General features: G+C 41.9%; 1 pseudogene across 1 annotated transcript in view; it reads left to right on the top strand.

Moving 5' to 3' along the window:
- The window catches only part of LOC147030004 (glutathione peroxidase 3-like), a 42,407-nt pseudogene that overhangs the window by 4,292 nt on the left and 16,832 nt on the right, over window positions 1–21,283 (top strand). Inside the window, exons 2-3 of the transcript XR_015056171.1 lie at window positions 6,316–6,475; window positions 17,019–17,133. The product of XR_015056171.1 is annotated as a glutathione peroxidase 3-like (transcript). The remainder of the gene's footprint in view (window positions 1–6,315; window positions 6,476–17,018; window positions 17,134–21,283) is intronic.

Below are 21,283 nucleotides of genomic sequence, written 5' to 3'. Positions count from 1 at the left end.
GCGGTTGGTCCAAATTAAAGATAGTAAAAGAAAAACGGCTATCCTGAAGAGTCGCAGCACGCATCAATGACATGTATTCCCACTAGACAACGGGTTTGGGCCTAACTACACATGTACTTACCGAGATACCTCACCTAAGGGACCTGAATGGTGGTTTGCGAATTTGGTAACCACAACAATATATATATATATATATATATATATATATATATATATATATATATATATATATATATATATATATATATATATATATATATATATATATTGTTATGGTTGTGGAAATTCGCATTACACGATAAAGAGTCCTCAGGTGAGATATATCGGTAAGTTCATGTGTAGTTAGCCCAAACCCGTTTTATAGAGGGAATATGTGTCATTCATCCGGGCTGCGACGCTTTGAGTTAGCCATTTTTCTTTCTCTATTGTTATTTTCAACCATTAAGCACCAACAACGCAAACAGCCACTACCTTTACCTTCACAACTCCATCCCGCAAACATCGCTTCACCGCCATTCCCAAACGACGCCCGCCAACCACCAAACCACCACAGAAAATCCCCCACCACCTCCGCCTATCTCCTACAACCACCGACCACACCACCAGTCAACACCAAACGTCGTGCTGTCTAGGGCCCGTTCGGCGATTGGTGCCAAACGCATCGAGCCGCGAGCGCGAATGGCGGCCTTTCCGAGGGAGAAATTCGGATCAGAAAGGCTTCACGCCCCCTTTTTCTCCATCCAATGGGCGAGGGTCGGGCGGTATGGCCCCGCCTCCAAGCGCGATGAACGTGGATTCTTTACGAGAGGGATTCGGATCAAAAAGGCTTCACGCCGCCTTTTTGCCGCACCAATGGCTGAACAGAGGGTGGCGTGGCCCCGCCTCCAATCGTGTTTTGATCCGAAATTTTGCATATAGGCTCCTCCTGAGGCCTATAAAAGACACGAGCATAAGGCGACTTAGGTGTTGAGTTCAGTTCAGTGCGGAGTTGAGTTCGCGTGGTCAAGTGAAGTCGGCAACGAGGTTGCGGTGTGGGGGTCGCTCGTCTCGTCACGGGGTCCAAGCCAGCCAGCCATTCCCCTCTCCCTGAGCATCAGCAATTCCCCCCCCCATCCGCGCTGAGATAGTGCCGGGGGGGCCCCGTTCCTCCCCCACCCTAAACGTGGTGCCAACAAAACCGCTCGCGCGGTGCACGCCGGAGAGGGCTCGCCGACCACGCCAGGGGCACGGAGTCGGGGCGCAGCTGCGCGAACATTGCGGCTTGCTCGCCATCGCGTCACGAGAAGGTAAGACCTTCCCGGTCTCGTGGACCTGGCCGATCCTCCAGGATCCACGTACATTTGGTCTACGGACCTGTCTGCCTCCTTGCCTGTGAGGGTGGCTCTCTTTTCTTTCGGGCTGAATGCATGCTGTGGCGCCATGTCCAACAAGTAGAACTGTTTAAGTGTTGTAAATAATTGCCCTTTTATTCGGTTGTAGCTCTGCATCGTGCCTTTGCTTTTGTTGCATCTTGTATGGCTGTATATACGTGCTTGTGTGTGTGTAAATTAAGTGCATTGTGTGAACTGTTTTCCCGCTTTGCTTCGTCTCCTTCCTTTTATTGAATCTCCATCTTGCATCACGTAAGGGATTCGTAGTGGGTTTCAACATCCCGGTAATTATTTGGAACCGTCAAGGCTGACGATAACTCCGCTCGGTTATCGCTGTAATACGGAATGAACTGCTTAAGCGGTTCGCGTCCAGAGTCGGCCTGTGGCGTGGTGCAACTCCTCGGTACGCTACTCGCGCGAGTACTTGGGTAAATCGACCATTCGGCGATCGGACCCTATTTCGCGCGGGTAGAATGCAGACTGAGTTGTGGTCAGGTTAAACCCCCACCCGTGACTGGCTCCGGGCGGTAGTTCCCGGAGGGTCACGACTGAATTGTCCGTTCCGGTGGGTGAGGCGGCCGCTTTTGGCTACACGCGGTCGATCGCACGCCGGCGGGCGCGAATTCGCAAATATATATATATATATATATATATATATATATATATATATATATATATATATATATATATATATATATATATATATATATATATATTTAATGTCAGATCGACTTACAGGAAGATAATGGCGATGACAGTGGATTTTAATTTGTTAATTTGCTGTTTCATCACCTACAGTTTTGTGAGATCATTATGACGGATAAATGGAATCCCATCAAATCCACTTTATACACCCTAACAGTATGATCCAGATACAGATCCAGTAAAACCAAACTCCATTACATTTTTAAAAATCACGTTTACCACAATGTCCTGTTGATCTTATACTGTTTGCGTGGTGAGAACAAACTTTTAAAAATCAATTCGTGCTCAAAGAGGATGCAGTTTACATTTATCATTTTTCAATTTTCAACTGAGGTTCTGGGGATTAATTAAATAAATACCAGAGCCAGAGAAATTCCCCCTATCCCTCCCCTCCTCCGTCAAATCAAATCCTGATTGTGACAGTGCATCATGGATATTACTACCTCTGCCCATCAAAGGTGTCTGTCTGTCTGTTTGTTTGCTATGACAAAAATTGAAAATGTTCGTCATGTCAGTCTGTCTCGTTTGTTATGGCTAAGCATGGCACAGTACTACATCACGACTTAGCAATGTATTTACTATGAGTGTGATAACTTGCAAATGCTTTCAGTCACCTTCGTCAAACTTTACCAGAGGATTCCGAAGGACTAAAGTGAGGCTGTCGATGTTTTTTGATGATAATGTATATGTCAGAGGTCAAGGTGACAGTGACGTCATTTGCATGATTTTTGTCACACTTTGTTGGGTGATCGTGTCGCGAGACTACTCTTACTCTCAGGTTTTCCGTGTGTTTGTATGTCTGTCTGTTTGTTTGTATGTCATGGACAGCTCTGGAGGCCAGAGGATACAACCGATTTTGATGATACTTGACTGGGAGGTTCATACCAGGATCAAGTTGTATGCTTTTGAGCACCGTTGCTATGGACGCCACCGTTGCCTAGCACCGGGACTTTGAAATTTTTGAAAAAATCCCAGAATTTTTTTTTTCGAATATCAAAAATCGGCTTCTGCGCTTTTATGCGCACTATAACCAACCGCTTTGTCAAAAATTTTCAGCCCGTTCCGTCAAAAACTATAACTCGTATGCAATTATATAGCGACCACCCATGTCACCTCCCGGCTTGTCTGTTTGTCTGTCTGTTTGTGTGCAGCATCTCTGAAAAATTTATGAACGGATTCGGATCTGATAATTCTTTATATCATTCTTCATCATTGAGAGATAGTGCTAAATCAATACTCGTAAATGTCACGATATCTCAAAAAGTTGTGGACGGATTCGGCAAAACTTGGTGGACAGGTTTGGTGTGTGACCACGACAAATTTATTCGATTTTGGTGAAGATCCGAATCCGGGCGGAGGTATGTGCTCTTCCAAGTGCCCTTTTAGTTTAAGGCTAAAATCATAACCATCAAATATGAAAATGCAGCATGAAATGGCATATGGATGAAATGCAAGCGATGCTCAATATGTTCAAAGCAAATATGTTATTCAATATTGAGCAAGCGATGCTCAATATGTTGGATGTTGCTCACATCAAGAGTAGATTCGAGAAAGCTCCATCTTTGTTCATTTTACATCTTCAGCTTTCCTTTTACTTAGTCATTATACAACAATTTTAACCTTTCGTCTGGTCCATTATGTCTTGCTTAGACCACTGACGTATCGATAAAATCTAAAACCATGTGATTCTGATGTAAAGTGAGCAGTCGCAAGTTGATAAGTATCTTCTGTGTGTTGAAGTAACTGGGAATGTCAGTTATAACTGGTAGGTGTCATGGTTCATGGAGTGGTCACACCATTAAGGTTATCTCCTTCGGTATTGCTATGAGCTATGACCTTTGTGTGAGATTGTGTGATCAGTGATGGCTCCTCTTATCCAAAAGCTTTGAAAATGTGCTTTGGTGGTTACAAGGAGGTTGCCTGTGCCCATATGCGATTCCAAACAGGGTAGGGATGGACAGGGCAAAAATTCAAAAGCGTCTTGTGTCATCGAGCCGGCAAGTTGGGAGCAACAATTCACATTTATTGCCACATCTGATGCAATTTAAATGCTCAAATGGTGGTGAGGCGCTCCATTTGAAACTGTTTGTTCAATATTTGAAGATTTTTGATGCTTCAGGTGGATTTGTAATAGAAGATTGTATTGGTGTCAAACCCAGTGAGCAATTGCAAATTAATGAGGATAATTACAGAACGAGTTTTTTTTGGGGGGGGGGGGATAATAAAATCGTCAGGAAAAATAAAAAGTGAGAATAAAAGTAATGGCAAATGAGACAGACTTTTTTTCAATGTTTCGGGAATCGTACATTGATGAGCCAACACTGCATGAACTACATGTGAAAGCCTCACCTGAAATGTTCCGTTAGCTTTTTGAAAAAGTGAAACTCCATCAAGTAGTGTGATCATAATTTAGATAATTCATTTCCACCTACATCACCTGCACAAAGGTGAGAAACGACTCTTCGGTTTTTGGTACATTCTCTGCTCCATCCCATTAGCTCCTCGCTCGAAACATGGACAGGGCCGATGAAAAATTCAACTACCAAACTATCTGTTCCATTTATCATTCAACATATCTGACCATTATGTTTACGTATTCATAGTTTCCAGTTTATAACTCTCATTCCCAGTTCCAAATTGAAAATAGTAGCTTTTATGAGGTTTGAGGCATTAAATCGATTGATAAAGTCAATGCGATGATGATGGTGGGCCAAACAGCCACGTTTTTGTGCCTAACTACTTGAGACCTCAGTACATGTTCTTTCTTGTCCATATTTTAAAAGTAAGAATACATTGTGTCAGACTGACAAAATAACTTAAAATTAATGTACTTGCTTTTCAGGGGGTTTTTTTTCCTTACGTGTTTTATTAGCATATCACTTGCTACGGACATTATACAGGGTGTTTATAAAGTCCTTCTGCAACTTTGAACTTGATGAAAAACTTTTCATGTATCGATGATATAAACAAACTCTAACTGGTACATGAAAATATAATTCAACAGGTTTGGTTAATATTGATGTTGTTATGAATGTTTTTGTTTTTGCTGTTGTTAAATCCACAATGCCACTGGGTTTCTTGACAAGTTGACATTTTTTGATAACACAACTTCTACATCAGTGGTAAAGTCAACCACCACAATTACTGCATTTGGTTCCTGAACTACGACGATTAAATGTTTCACAAGACTAGGCTCCCAGCCACTGTGCTTCGAATGTGCGACGGTTCTTGAATGACGTCTTCCCACACAAGACATGTACCAATTGCTTCACCACTTTGTTCACCTAACCTGTCCCCATCAGACTACATTTTATGGAGCTATGTAAAACTGTAGTTTACTCATCAAAACCACATTCTTTGGATGAACTTAGGGCTACAACCACAAAGCAGCAACTGTAGAACGTTTTCAACAAGCTGGAATATCGGATTGAATGATATATTACAAAAGCTAGTGGTTATGTTGAAGACTAAAATTTGAACCGTATTGAGTAAAAACCTGATGAATAATGCTTCCCTGCACCATTTATAGTTTGTTTATGTCATGTTTACATCAAAACTTATTAAAATTCAAAGTTGCACAAGCTACAAGAAAAAAAAGAGAAGTATTAAACTTAAAATGCAACATCTGACCTCCTTGCAATATGTGAAAGACACATAATCGCCCACTGCCAAATGCAGTTCCGACTGCTACACAGCTACCACAATATCAGTCAGTCTGAATATTTTAGAAGTCTTTGTGGAAACACCACCACCCTCACCCCCTTGGGGAAGGGAAACAATCTGTGGATGCTTTTTTGGCTCACTCGCCATCTCTGTTGAGAGATACCTTTTAATAGAAAGTTCTTTTTTTAATAGGAAGCATTATGCCTCCAAGTATGGTTGGGAGGAGACGTGTGAATATGTTGGCTTTTTAACGTTCTCATCTTAACAGATGGCTTATTATGTTGCGGAAAACTCAGGGAAAAAAGAAACGTGATAACAAAGCTGAGTATGCATACTTCAGCCCTAATACCAAAGTACATGGTCAAACAAAGTTTATCAAACTGATATGCATGCACCTTGACCCAAACGCTAAAGATCATGGTCATACAATAATAAACACATTTCGAGCTGGCTCACAGCACCAAAATGCATGGTCACACAATACATGTTTGAGTCTCACTGGCTATCAGCATGGAGTAAGTTTAGTTGGCTTCTATTATGACAAGTTGTTTAGTGTATACCCACTTTTATCTTTCAGGATATGGTCAGTTGCACTGGCACTGGTGGTACCTCTCTTCACAACTTCTCTGCATTGACCATAGACGGTCAAAGAGTAATTGATCTGAACACACTACGAGACCGTCACGTACTTGTGGTCAATGTTGCCACATTCTGAGGACTAACCTTTCAATACATAGGTGGGTGAAGCCAAACCTTTGCTGTCATAGTGCATCACCAAGAACCTCATTTTTTTTTTTTAAAGAGGGATAAAAACCCTCATTGAGCCTCAATGAATGGACATCTTTCGTACTGTGTTGAGCATACAATGGCATCCTTTTGATAGTGGAAGCAACGCAGTAAATATTCTGACATTTTCTGTGACTGTTATCAATCTTGAATCATGTTTATGTAATCGTTTTCTCAGGTTATTCTTAGTTGGCAGCATTTGTGGCATCTACATAAGTGTAAAACAAGCCATTTTCTGCTGCCGTCATGTTTTATTTCGAGATATCCACGTTTTCTAATTGTGAGTCCTTTTGAATGTTATGAGGTTGATATGTCATCAGGGTCTATCTACATAATGCATACATACATGATGAGGGAGGGGAGTTGTTAAAAAAAAAAAACTTCAGTAAGGTAAGGGAAGAGGAGAATAGCAGAGAAAAGGAAAATTGCAGAGGTTTTATTTTTTGTTTTTTTTTACTGGGTCTAAGGCTCATGGAAGAGCTCGAGCATGAATTTCTCGCACACGGATTTGACTTCAGACAAACAGCCACTAAGTGACGTCATTTCTCAGAGCAATCTGGACACCAGCGATGTCATCTTTTTTTTTCAGTGTCAAGGCTCGTGGAAGAGCTAGAATACAGAACATACCAGGACACAACAGAACAAAAGGAACAGCAGAAAGAGAAGGGGGAAATGCCAACAGTCGGGCCAAGGGAGAAAATAGACGGAGACGGACAAACAAGGGATGCAGTAATGTTATGGGGTAAGGGAGAACACAAGAGATGGGCAAGATTGATACTGAAGCAAAATTTGGGGAGTAATTTAAAAGGTGTGGAAAATATCAAAAGAAAATGGTTTTGGATAGGGGATGACCTGAAATGGTGGTGAACAGCAATTATGGAACACTGGTTTTTTTCTGGGGTTTTTTTGTTACCAAGTCGAGGCTCGTGGAAGAACTAATACACAGAAACATATAACAACACAGGAGACGAGAGGCACAGGAGAGGGAAGCACAAAATAGTGGGAAACAGAGACAATAGGAGATCTGTGGAGTGGAGAGGGATTGGGCAGGGTATACGGGATAAACAAGATGGTACTACAGGGACTTTCAGGAAGGAAAACAGGGAATTTGAAGGAGGTGGGTTTTGGGAGGATTAATAGGGGTGGAAAAGATCAAGGTTTTGGATGGGGGAAGATAAGAGATGGTGGTGAACAGCTGTTTTGAAGACATGAAGGGAGGAGTGGGATTGAAGAGAGTGTGGGAGTTTGTTCCAGAGGTGGGAAAAAAAGAGGAACGAAAGAGTGAACGTGAGCAGTGATTCTTGATTTTGGTAGTTTCACCAGAAGGGGTTTTTGGCAGACCTTGAACACCCTGAGGAAATATAGGGGGGAAAGATCACAGACAGAGTGGGGGGGGTGGGGTTAAAGCTGGAGAGGAGACAGAAGACAGAAAGACCATCGACCTGGCTCCGGTGAGAGAGTGAGAAATCCACAGATTCTCATAGGTTGGGAAAATAGAAACAAATGAGTGGAGGTGAACAGTCGTCGTGGATTTAGGGATTTTCTCTGGAAGTGGTTGCTGGTGCACCATGTGTATCCTGCAGAAACCTGGGGAGACAAAGCACAGAGAGGGCAGAGGGTGCAAGATCAGAAATGAGGTGGACGAATACAGAGAGCCCACCGACCTGTCAGTGATGGTGAAGTGATAAGCCCATCGACTCAGTTTCATTGCGAGAGATTCCATTGATATTGAAGGGCTTGGTTTCCATGGCATCAATCTGAGCAAAGTGTGAGGCAGGGGTGCCTGGCCAGAGGGAAGAGCAGTGTTCCATCAATCTGCGGATGAATGCCTTGTAAGTGGAGATGTCACCATGTATCTTTGTCACTTTTCTCTCTGCATTCCGTGGGGAAATTAAGGACGAATTTCCTCCACCCCATGAATACCAACCTATCGTGTTTGCATGTATTTTATCCTCCAAATGCTGAAATCAAGCAAGGAAGTAGCGGGGACCATTTTTAAAGTCTTTATTATGACTCAGCCAGGGTCTGAGTCGAAATACTTACCTCGCAGACTTGGAGGAGACACTCTAACCATGATGCTACCATTTTTGGTTTGGAGGAGATGTGTGAATATGTTGGCGAAATTAATATTCTCATCTGAAATCGTGGGTTATTATGCTGCAGAGAACCCAGTTGATCCCATATCGTAGAAACTGGGGTACACTGGGACATCCACTCGAGCAGCTATTTTTGGCCATTGAAACAACACTTTGACACTTAATTTAGCTATCCAGTTTTCCCTACTCTACATGTATGTCCTTTTACATTGGTGACTAATATTCTTGTGATTCATCTTAAAGTACACTGATGTTTATGAATTCCTTTGTCCTGCATGGGATTTATGTACAACCTGCACTATACACCTAATATGAATGTTTAAAAAGATGAGGGAAAGAGAAAGAGAATGCATCAGACAATATTTTTTAAAAGTTAACGAACTTGCATATCAAAAACATCGAAAACAAAGCGTTGCGACCAGATATCATACTTCGCTACAAAAAAAAGAGAAGAAGTCATTGCTTATTGAAGTGTTAATACCAGATTTGTAAGTAATCCAAAGGCACATCTGCAAAAACTTTGATATCCCAGTTCAGGAAAATTTGTGGGAACATGAACCAAAAGTAATCACTGAAAACATGGAAGTACCTACCGCTCACGTATGACCTAATGATCCCATCGAGCGTGAACATCGAAAACAAAGCGTTGCGACCAGATATCATACTTGGGTACAAAAAAAGAAAATAAGGCATTGCTGATTGAGGTGTTAATAACAGCGATTTTGGACTAAACGATGCAGAAATCAAGAAAATGACCAAATACCAAGACCTCAAGAATGAAGTGAGAAGATCCTGGAAGCTGAAGAATGCCAAAATTGTAGCATTGATAACTGGACCTACAGGAATGATGACAAAGAACCTCACAGAGATATTAAACATAGGGGCAATACCCTGGTAGCTCAGCTGGTAGTGCCTGGATAAGATAGCCAGGCAACCACTGGTAGGCATGGATGACCCACAAAATATACAATGGAGAAGAAAGTAAATACCTATGGATTTTTTTAATGCCTTGAACAAACCTCGGTACATCACGGGTGATAAAGTTTCATGGAAATTGTGTGTGTGGCTCCAGAAAAGAAAGTAAAATGCATATTTTGGGGCAACCAACCCCCCCCCCCACCCCCTGTAGAAAAAGAACCCCTTAGACTCCAATTCTTTTTAATGTCGTGAACAAACGTTGGTACATCATGGGTGGTGAAGATGGGAGTCAAGTTTCATTGGAATTTCGTGTCGTTTCTGAGAAGAAAGCAATGCATATTTTAGGGGGAAAACCCTCTCTCCCCAAAAACCCTCCTAGACGCCATTTTTTGTTAATGTCATGAACAAACTTTCATACATAATGGGTGGTGAAGATGGTGGTCAAGTTTCATTGGAATTTTATGTGTAGTTTTGGAGAAGAAAGAAAATACATATTTTGGGAGGGGTGGGGGCAACCCCCCTTAAATCCCCGAAGAGCAGATTTTTCTGATGTCATGAACAAACTTTGGTACGTCATGGATGATGAAGGTTGTCATGAAGTTTCATCGGAATTGTGTGTATCGTTTGAGAAGAAAGCAAATACCTCTTTAGGGAGGCAACCCACTCCCCCCTCCCTCCCCCATAAAATCCCTCTGTAGACCCCTTCAGACCCCCGTTTTTTATGCCATCACGGGTGATGAAGGTTGTGGTCAAATTTCACTGAATCGTATGTGTAGTTTCTGAGAAGAAGTTGCAAGTACTTGTGGACAGATGGACGGACGACGCGCCATCCCATAAGCTCCCGGGAACTACCTTACAGGTGAGCTAAAAACCATCCCTGGGAATATTATAACAAACGAACTACAGTTGGAAGCTGTCCGGGGCTCAGCGACGATTCTTAAGAGAGCCCTCGGCACAAAAATTTGAGAACAGAAAACTTCACAGCTTGGTCCATGAATCGTGACCCCTTACTGAAGTGAAGATGGATACTTTGAGTCTGCCCTAGGAGGACTCCATTCCACATTCTGAAACCCTCATATGCAATATGCAGATGCCAATCAACGACACATGCAATTTCCTACAAATCAACACTTTTTGGGGGGAGTTGGAACTGCTGATACTTTCAAATCTGGAGCTTACATCCAGGCCCAAAAACATGGCGGCTTCAGACCCCAGCAAGTTTACCCAGGAAACGCCTTAAGACCTCAGACAGCGAGGTGGCCGAGGATCGCCTGATGAAGGATATAATTATATAAGGCCGGTAATTATCTTCAAAAGGGGTATTTTTTTCACTCTGACATTTCCTTGGAGTTTTCTTAGTGTGCATGCAAAGTTTCAGGCTGCTAGGTTTTATAGTTTTGGAGTTATGGAGGAGACACACTGACACACTGACACACACACACACACACACACACACACACACACACACACACACACACACACACACACACACACACACACACATGCCTTTTATAGTGTAGATGGAAACTTATAATACCCTGTTTAATAAAACAGAGAAAAATGATAAGTTTAGTTATAATCTGGGAAGTGGACACAAAACTATAACAGTTTCACCCGGAGCATATAAGATTTCTCAAATATCTTCCGAAATTGCTTGTCTTATGAAAGAATGGGGTGATGAACAAAAAATATTGTTATGGATTTTCAAGAACATACTTCAAAATCAACTATTAAACATAAAAATAAATACAAGGTTGATTTCACAATTAATAATTCATTTCGAGAGTTACTGGGTTTCTCCTCAAAAAAAATTCTCCTCAAAAAGGTTTTACAGTGATAATGTCATTCAAATATCCTCAGGCATAAATTCCGTATTAATTCACTGTGATTTGATTGATGGTGCTTATAATGATGGGATAAGAACAAATATAATATTTTCATTCAGCGCATACTCAACCCCAATTTGTTATAAATTCAGTATTGAGCCGAAAAATCTGGAAAAACCATATACAGTCAATTTTAGGATAACCAATCAAGATTATCGTATGATTTCCTTCATTGGCGAAATTATATCCATCAGAATTCGCTTACGTGAAGCTTTCCAATAAATAAATACAATGGTTATTGTACGGAAACCCGAGTTGGGAAAATATAAAATAATTACAGGGGATGGGATGTTCCTTTCCCCATACTACAAGGGTGAAGGTATGTATCTTGGTAGAGGATACTATAAACCTAAGAGACAAAGGGGTGTTGGACATCAATTTAGAGGAGATGGGATAATTGATACTCTCATGGGTATAGGTTCAACAATTATTTAACATAAAGACAATAGGCTCAAACGCTTCTGCCATGGGAAATGTTGCGGGTGCTATAAAGAGTATAAAAGATGCTCAAAAGGAATTCCATAAATTATAACCAATAAAAGAAATTAAGAAAGGTAAAATACATTGTCTCCCCAAGAACGACAGAAAATAATTCAAATACTCAGGTCAGGGTTTCGAAAGTTTTACCATCCTGTTTTTTTTTTTTTTTACGAAATAAATACAAGTATGGAAGCAATTGATAGTATCTATGATTTTGATGATACCATTATCTTCTCAAACTCCACTAACAAAGAAGACTATTTTAAGGTAAATGCTACAACAGGAAGAGACTGGAATACAAATGGAACAAAAAGTTTTGAAAAAAATGATCAAGAAACTCATTTGAACCAAGCCGATAGTTTCTTGTGTAAATTTTCATTTACAAAGGCTGCTCAAAACACAAACACCACACTCGTTAATGATTTCTTCTGGAAAATGTTTGATAGTGTTCGTTTGTATTATGGAACAAAAGAAGTTGAAGCAGTTGATTATTTCTCTGCTACATGTGAAATTATGAATTTTACACGATATTAATTGAGTGATAGAATGGGTAAGGGGACTGTCGAAGGTTTTATTCCTGATATGGCAATTGGAACAAACACAGACCCTGGTTATAGTCAAAGAAAGGCAATGTATAATGATGATACAAAAGCAGGGAATAGTTTTACTGTGGCAGTTCCTCTTAAAGGTATATTTGAATTTTGTGATTGTGATAAAGTTCTGTATGGACGTACAATTAGATTTCAACTTCAAAGGAATGATAATGAAAATACATTGCTTTTTGTGTTGATAATGCTTTTGGTGCTCAGAATAAATGTTTTTGATGAAATTAGTTGGTTTATGAGTGAATATATTCCTAATCTTAAAATAGAAGAGATGTTGAATAGAAAACTTAACTCAAATAAACCACTAAATGTATCACATCTTAAAAGAAGATGTCAACACGTTAAATGAAATCAAACCTCTTACACATGGAATTTGGGTGTTCTAGAAGGAAAGCTACGATACCTATGGCTCATTTTTAAGAAACCAGATAGAGATACTGCTATTGATAAGAATAATGCGTTGAGTAATAACGCCAAGGTCAAACAAGTTCGGGTTTCTCTGAATGGAACATTTTATCCACTACACAGATAGGAAATTGATTTGGATAAAAATGATTATGCCGAAGCTTACAAGTCTTACCAAAATGTGTATGGAAGCAATGGTAATAAAGAACCCATTTTGGATATGGTTGCATTTATAAGTCTATATACAATCTTTGTGATTGACCTGGGCACTCAAAAGGAAATGAAAAAGTCTAATAGAGTGGATACTTCCCTTTACAATGAAAAAAGAGAGAGTGCAGAAGTTGATTCATATTGTTTGAAGAAACAGAATTACAGATTAATGCAGATAATGGTGTTATGATTAGTCTCACTTGATTTTTTGATAAATATATTAGGCATAAAGTGCCAACTAGGGTATATGTTAATCAAACCAATCTTGATAAACTATCATCTTGTATTAAAAATGAAAAGCCTTGGATGGTTAACATTATTACAATTCAGAGAAAAAAAGCTGTAAGAATTGATGTTTTGCTCACAAGAGAACAGGTTAAAATCTTGAACGATACTGGCTCACTTAAAATTAAAATGACAAAACCAATGTTGAAGAAATATTCAGTAAGAGAGGAGTGAAGGATTTCTCCCATTTCTAATTCCTTTATTTTCTGGTTTAAGTGTGGCGGGAGCATTGACGGGTGGTATTTCAGCAGCAGTGAAAACTGCTAATGAATGGAAGGCTCAAAAAGAGTTGGAAAGACATAACTAAGAGTTGGAGAAACAAATTCGTAGAAGCGGTGTAATTGTAGATTTTGCTGAAAAACTTGAAAGCCTACCTGATAAAGCAAGATTGTTAGTTAGAGATATGCTTTCGTTTATCGCACAAGCTGGTGTAAAATTAACTAAAAGGGGGTAATGGATTATATCTTTCTCATCAATAAATGAGCATTCATGAGTGGTTTAAAGAATTTGGAAAGAATACAACATCAAATATAGAACTTGCCAAATATTGTAAAAAATAACAAATTTATGACATGGATATTTCTTTGATAGATGAATTAGCAAAGTTGTCTCAATATACAAAGAATATTATTATGAATTTATAAGATAATAATGGGGAACGGTTCTCATTGGGTTTATATTTATAATCATCAGGATAAATATTATTTTGATAGTTGTGGTCTTCCATCACCTGTTGAAGTAATGAAATTCTTAAAGAATGTTATTTATCAAACATTTCAAGTCCAATAATTAAATTCCAAGTGTTGTCGTCAATTATGTAAATATGTGTTATTTCAACTCAACAATAATAATAAAAACTATTGTTATTTTTATTCAAATATAAATGACTTATGTTGGAAAAGATGGTTGTACCTTTGGTCTAACCCAAGAGTTGGATGTTGATTTGTCAAATTGTTTTACAAAGGCACAGGCTGAACGACAGAAATATAGTATAATAAAAGATATTAATATGGAAAATGTTTATAAGTTTATAAATTATCCAAGCCCTACAGATGCGAATGACTTGGTGAGATTAAGTGATTTATCACAACATATACTGTATATGTCCTGAAATAAAACAGCTATGTATTCCAAAGGTACAGAAATGTTGATTTTTATCTCAAGGTCGTACAGAATTCACAGTTCCAATTGAAACTAAATTTTATAAAGAAGGGCATATAGTTTTTATGACAATAGAATATTGGGGATGATATTAATGATTTGGGGTATAATTAGTCATTTAAAATGAACCGAGAAAACCTGGAAGAGTTAAATCAGTCTCATAAGGAAGAATATTATCCAGTTGGTGCCGATAATGAGATTTGTGAAAGCACTATTAGCAAACAACAAATAAAATAATTTAATAAGGCTAACATCAATAACGGTTTTTCCATAGTTTATATAATGAAAACACAAAGAACAGGAATTTACATAATAAGCGAGGGAATACAAACTGATTTTAGCAATAGGAAGATGGCGAGGTATTACCTGTCATCATATTAATCTGTCATATATTTCTGAAACGCAACGAGAAAGAAAAGATGGTGGTATGTGCTCAATGTGTGCCACCTTCAAGTGCAGTGAAAATTACCAAAACACGTAGCTCTGTAGTGGAAAATATGGAGTGTTTGCTCAGTGTTTCAATTGAAAGCCCAAACTCAAAAAAATGTTCCATTTCACACAATGGTCATTAAAGAAAAGGCCAAGAGCCTCTTCGAAGACTTAAAGTGCAGTGATTCTGAAAGTTCCACTATGGGAACCTTTGGTGCGAGTGACGGGTGGTTTTCATGAACGAGGGTGAAAGTTCCACTTTGGAGACTTTTGGTGCGAGTGACGGGAGATTTTCATGAACAAGAGTGAAAGTTCCCACTCTGGAGACTTTTGGTGCGAGTGATGGGTGGTTTTCACGAATGAGGGTGAAAAGTTCCACTGTGGAGACTTTTACTGTGAGTGACCGGTGGTTTTCATAAACGAGGGTGAAAAATCCACTATGGAGACTTTTGGTGCAAGTGGCGGGTGGTTTTCATGAATGAGAGTGAAAGTTCAACGATGGAGACTTTTGGTGCTCATGACGGGTAGTTTTCACATTTTAAGAGGCACCATAGCTTGCATAGTTTAAAAGTGACATTGGGGTTACTTATTACTGTACATCTTTTTTACATTTTTTCCATTATGATTGAATTTTGGGGAACATATCCCCCCACTATATCATTATATACATGGGAAAATCAATCCCCATTTACAAACTTTCGATTTAAGAACTACTTTTCACAAACGCATGTTGTTTGTAAATCGAGCTATGACTGTGATATGTATTACTGGGGTAGGATGAAAGAAAGTGTTAAAAAAAATGGGCTGTATATATTGCTTCTGTTTGTTTTTCTGTCTATCTGATAATTTTCTCTTAAATTACTTGACCAAGGACCAGAAAACCCATTTCATTATAAAGGTTTTTGTCCGAGGAGTTCCAGTTACATATTTTTTTCCCATTACTAAAGACCTTATATGTTGTTGTTTTTTTTTTTTTAATCATTTTGCTTATTTAGCCGCTGTTTTTACTGAATAATCAGGAGATGACAGAATCTCATTAGATTGTGAACTAAATGTGTTTTTAAAATTTACTTTTAACATTGTTCTCACCAAACGAGAACAGGAATGTTTTTAAGAATGGGAAGAAAGGTGGAAAAGATTGTGAATTAAATGTTCCATCGTTATTTACTTTTAACATTGTTCTTAACGAACTACAACAGGAACAATGTAGGAACAATGCAGGCATGTTTTAACCATTCGGGCATTCACCTTCATTGAGGACTTTGGGGTGTGGAAATGAGTGGGAGGGGCTGGAGGGAGGGGGTGAGGACATGAAGAAGAAAAGGAGAGGGATGGAGCCACATCCCACACCTCCAATGAATGTCTTGTTTGGCCAAGGGAAAAATGTTATAATCACCATATCATTCACAGAACTGAATTTCCATGGCCTTGCCAGATCTCCCGACTTGACATTGCTGGATTATTTTCTCTGTGGACTCGTCAAAGGGAGAGAGTTTCATTTGAAATCAACCACAATTGCTGATTTGAAAGATGCAGTGATTCAGGTTATCTCGAAAGTTACGGAAGAAACCCTTCAGAAAATTATACATAACCTGCTTCTGCATATAAGAAAATGTTTCGAACAGAACGGAGCTCATAGTGAGCACTTGGTTTGCTTATATCATTGATATTTAAGGAGTGTACAAATATCTCATGAAAAATTCTTTCATGTCTGTAACTGGTGTCGAGTTGTGAATTTTATTTATTTACCTTTTTGTATCATACTCACCCTGTACATTTGATATCACGAACGTCTGCACCAGAGTGCTCTCTCACTGATGGTATAGCAGGTAATTTCAAGTAAAATGTTCATTTGACTAAACTAAAGAACTGAGAAAGATGTAAATTTACCAGGGTGTGTGTCTTGCTCCGCTGTCAGGGCATTTACCTGACCTTACTCTACATATGCATAAATGTTCTTTAATATCTTTGTGTGTGCATTTATTGTGTAAGCAGCAATACTGCGCATTTCTTTTCCAGATCTGAATGCACTACAAACAGAGAATAATGATGATCTCACCATTCTGGGATTTCCTTGCAATCAATTTGGGCTGCAAGAACCGGGAAAAGATTCAGAGATTCTGAATGGATTAAAGTGAGCACAACTCCATACTGGTATTACTCTTGCTGTGCACTGAAAGGCCACAAATGCATGGTGCTCTTGCTTTGTTAACCTCCACATTGGTTTTATTGCTGCTCACTATTTTGGAGTTATTTTTTTATTTTACATTGTGGAAGTTTCATGGGGTGGACTTTTGCAATTCTTACAAGTAGAACACTGACAATAAAGATACATTAATGTGCTTTCACATAAATAACAAGGAGATCAAGCAAAAATGGACATAAGGGCAGCATTTGTATATACGGTATACTACTCACACCATCGAAACTAAAAAATGTCAGTGTGTCAGTGTATGTGTGTGTGTCTCCTCCGTGACTCCAAAACTATGAAACATAGTGGCCTGAAACTTTGCATGCATACTTAGAGAACTCCAAGGGAGTGCACGAGTGAAAATTGGGTGTTCGGGTGAATTAATACACCCCTTTTGAAGATAATTAACAGCCTTGTTAATTATATCCTTTATCATGCACATCCTCAGATGCCTCACTCTCCCTCGCTGGGGTCTTAATTCACCATTTTTTTGGTCTGCTCAATAATTCCTTGAGTTAGAACAGGCCGCAATGGTTTATGGACAAAAAGCGCTCAAAATGTTTTTTTTTTTTCCACTTTCCTCACTCATATTATCGAATGCCTGGTCTGCATACTCATGAATCGTTGTATAGATTGCTTTTGTGAGTGTCATAGTTTTCAAATTAGGAGCTTGGAGCGATTTCATGCATTATATGATGCAATTTTCCATGGACGACTCTCAAAGACTAGTTGAAGTATATCTTCAAAATATGATTTGAGCTTCGAGGATCGGATCACCTGGACTAAATAACTCAATTTGGAGTGAAATCTGGAAATGTTAAGAAATCTGTGATGGTTGTTTGGTTTTTACAGGTATGTCCCATAACCAATCAGCTTGCTATTGCTTGCCAAGCCAGCTCTTCCTTATCAACCATTTAATTTGAGTGCTTTCTTGAATGTTTAAGCCACTTGGCAAATGCCCTCCAGTGGATAGTGTGGTGTAGTGGCCTGCGGGGGCAGGGTATGGTGCGGGGAGCGTGGTGGAGGTGTGGAGGAGTGGTTTTGGAGTGATCACGTGCCTGCACGGGATATAGGAGGTCGCGTCGCCTGAGGCGTGGTTGTAGCCATTGTGGTCTGTGGAGCCTGTAGGTCGTGTGGCTGTAGAGTGCATCGAGTACGTAATAAAGTGGAGTTACGGGCAACGTACGCTCACACTCTCGCTCGTGGCAATAAAGCAGGGTTGTGCTATCCCCTGGCTCGTGTCTGCCTTGGCGCACCTCGACCACGACACTACATTTGGCGACGAGGATGTTCGGATCGGCGTGTGCAGAGTGGTTGGGTTACTCGGATTGACGTGCAGTTTTGGCCGGGACGATTGGATCATGGCAGCGAGTAACTCAGCGCATCTCGCGCGGTTCGAGGTCTACACCGGGCGAGGGTCCCGGAGGAGCGCATCACGAGTTTCGCGCGCACGGCTTCAGGGCGGGACGGGTCCTGCAGCCTGACGTCCCGCCGGCCCCTGCGAGTCACGTTGAGTGGACGACGGCCGCACGCGGAGTTCGTTTTATTGCTACCTTGCAAACCTCGGGAATGATTTCTGCGAGGTCACGGCTAAAGGAAGAGAGCATGATGTTCAGCTCAGAAGCGGCGTCGGACGTCGCACAAGCTCTGAGGAATGTCCGGGGTCTCGATGGTCGGTGCGCAGCGGATGATTCGGAGGTCAGCGCAATGTTCCAGGCGCGCACAGCCGCATGCACGGTCTTCTGCACGGGTCGGGGCCGAGCGTTGCAATGCAGTCAATCGGACGGCGGTCTGAGCACTCGGGGACGTCTACGGTGTGTGTTCCGAGAGTCATTGCCCATCATAACGGTCATGGATGGCGGTGTGCGAAGCGACCCTTACATCCTGGGTCGAGACCTACTGCTGGTACGGTGTTCGCTGCATGGCGTACACTTTGATGACCCGGGTCAAGTCTTGCAGCCTGGGTACAGAGATCCGGGTGACCCGGAGCGGGAGATGCTGCCGACGTTGAACCTGTCTTCAATTGGTCCGGAGGTGACAAGATCAATGACAGTGGAGGTTGAGATGATTGGGGCACTGATGCTGCCAATGTTGAACCTGGTTTCAATTGGTCCGACGGTGACAGGACCAATGCCAGTGGAGGTCGAGATGATCGGGGCACTGATCAGGTGTCGAGCTGAGTCCGCTCGTGCTACACTCGCATGGCACACATGTGCCGGTGAAGCGCTGCCGGCGGTTAGCGGGGCACACGTCTTGGTTGCCCAGCAGGGTTGCGCTCCCGTGGTTCGTGGTGCGAGGGGAGGGGCTCGCAGTTCCTGTTTCGGAGTTCATACCTCCAGGTGCACCTGTGCCTCCTTCGGCGCACGTACCTCCGGTTGGGCCCAGGCCTCCCTCAAAACGCGAGGGCGAGGTTCCGGCGACGGGGGCCGCGACGATGCAGCGGGAGCTGCTGTTCACTGCTTCCTGCGACGATGATGTACGGTTCTGGAGCAACGGGAGCCATGCCAGCTGCGAGGAGCTCTCGCGCTTCGGCTGCGCTCATGATGCAATGCGCGCCCGTGTCGTTCAGGCGATTTCAGCGGGGGATTGGAGCAAGCCAGTCGCATTCAAGAAGTTCGCGGATCGCGACCGTCGACGACAAGCAGGCCATCGCTACGTCGCGACGACAACTGAGAGACGGATACGTGATGTGATTCATGGGTTGCTGTTTGTTGCGTATTTGATTTTCATTGCTCGAGTGATGCAGTTTGGCGTTGTTAAAATAAATGCCGACAGTTCGTGTGTGAGAACATGTTTGGCTGGGATCAATCGATGGGATGTTTGATATGACCGATGTGATATGAAGGCCTTGGGGGCGATCATGGCAAATAAAGAGGTCTTTCTGGTCTCCAGCTGGGAGGGCAGTCCACGGGTCGTTACCCTGTCATGTGTGGGGATTATATTGGGAGAACGCGCTGTACGAAAAGGGGAGTTTGCATCTGCGCAGACGATGTTCTTGTTGCTTTATGGCATGACTGGATGTGATGTGTGGTTTTGTATGGGATTGCTGGGATTGCAGCTGACTAATTGCCGGTTCGACTCGCGTGTGGGTCTCAGAGATCGACTCAGAGCCGGGGCTGGTTGGCTGTTCAGCGTTACCCCCACCCCTGTTTTCGGCAAGGTCAGACGTGCCTGGCACCCTGGGGCGCAACTCTGTTCTCGCCAAGGTCGGCTGCGCTGGCACCACGGGGCTTCCAGACAACGGGGCTTCCAGGCTCGGAATGTTTATCTGATTCGGGTCTGTCTGGGGGAGATGTGGCGCCTTGTCGGCCGGGGGCGTTTGATGGTGCCGGGGGAGGTTTGCTCGGGAGGTCGTCGCGACCTCGCCGGAGGGCGTGTAAGCATGAGCCGCCTGGCGGCGCTTCTGCTGCGTAGTGATGCTGTGCTTCCCGCCTTGCTTCTTGATATCTGTAACGCGGTCAGGGTTTTTGTGGGTTCGTTGTGCAACTCAGTCTTCAGAACCTGTCCATTGCAGTTCAACTCGCTCGTGTCGACACGTTATATGGTGTGATGTGCCTGTGCTTTTGGGTTATTATCGTTTTTTGTGCCTCTCTGCTTTTATATCATGGTATTCTGTGCCGATTATGCTTATTATTATGATGGTCATTTTATAATCATGATTTTAGGAGGGAGGAGTGTGGTGTAGTGGCCTGCGGGGGCAGGGTATGGTGCGGGGAGCGTGGTGGAGGTGTGGAGGAGTGGTTTTGGAGTGATCACGTGCCTGCACGGGATATAGGAGGTCGCGTCGCCTGAGGTGTGGTTGTAGCCGTTGTGGTCTGTGGAGCCTGTAGGTCGTGTGGCTGTAGAGTGCATCGAGTACGTAATAAAGTGGAGTTACGGGCAACGTACGCTCACACTCTCGCTCGTGGCAATAAAGCAGGGTTGTGCTATCCCCTGGCTCGTGTCTGCCTTGGCGCACCTCTACCATGACACTACAGATAGTTGTACTATGCACATTGTTCGTGCCCTAATCCAGAAGTCAGTTTGCTCGAAACACGAAGAGGTATGTAGACAGCACACACGGATGTGGCATAAATGGGCAGCTTTCGATTTG

The sequence above is a fragment of the Eptatretus burgeri genome, chromosome 3, assembly GCF_056783735.1.
Source record: "Eptatretus burgeri isolate ZD-2024b chromosome 3, Ebu_testis_v1, whole genome shotgun sequence".
Taxonomy (NCBI): domain Eukaryota; kingdom Metazoa; phylum Chordata; class Myxini; order Myxiniformes; family Myxinidae; genus Eptatretus; species Eptatretus burgeri.
Note: the sequence above shows the minus strand (reverse complement) of the source record. Positions and strands in the feature narration are given on the sequence as shown.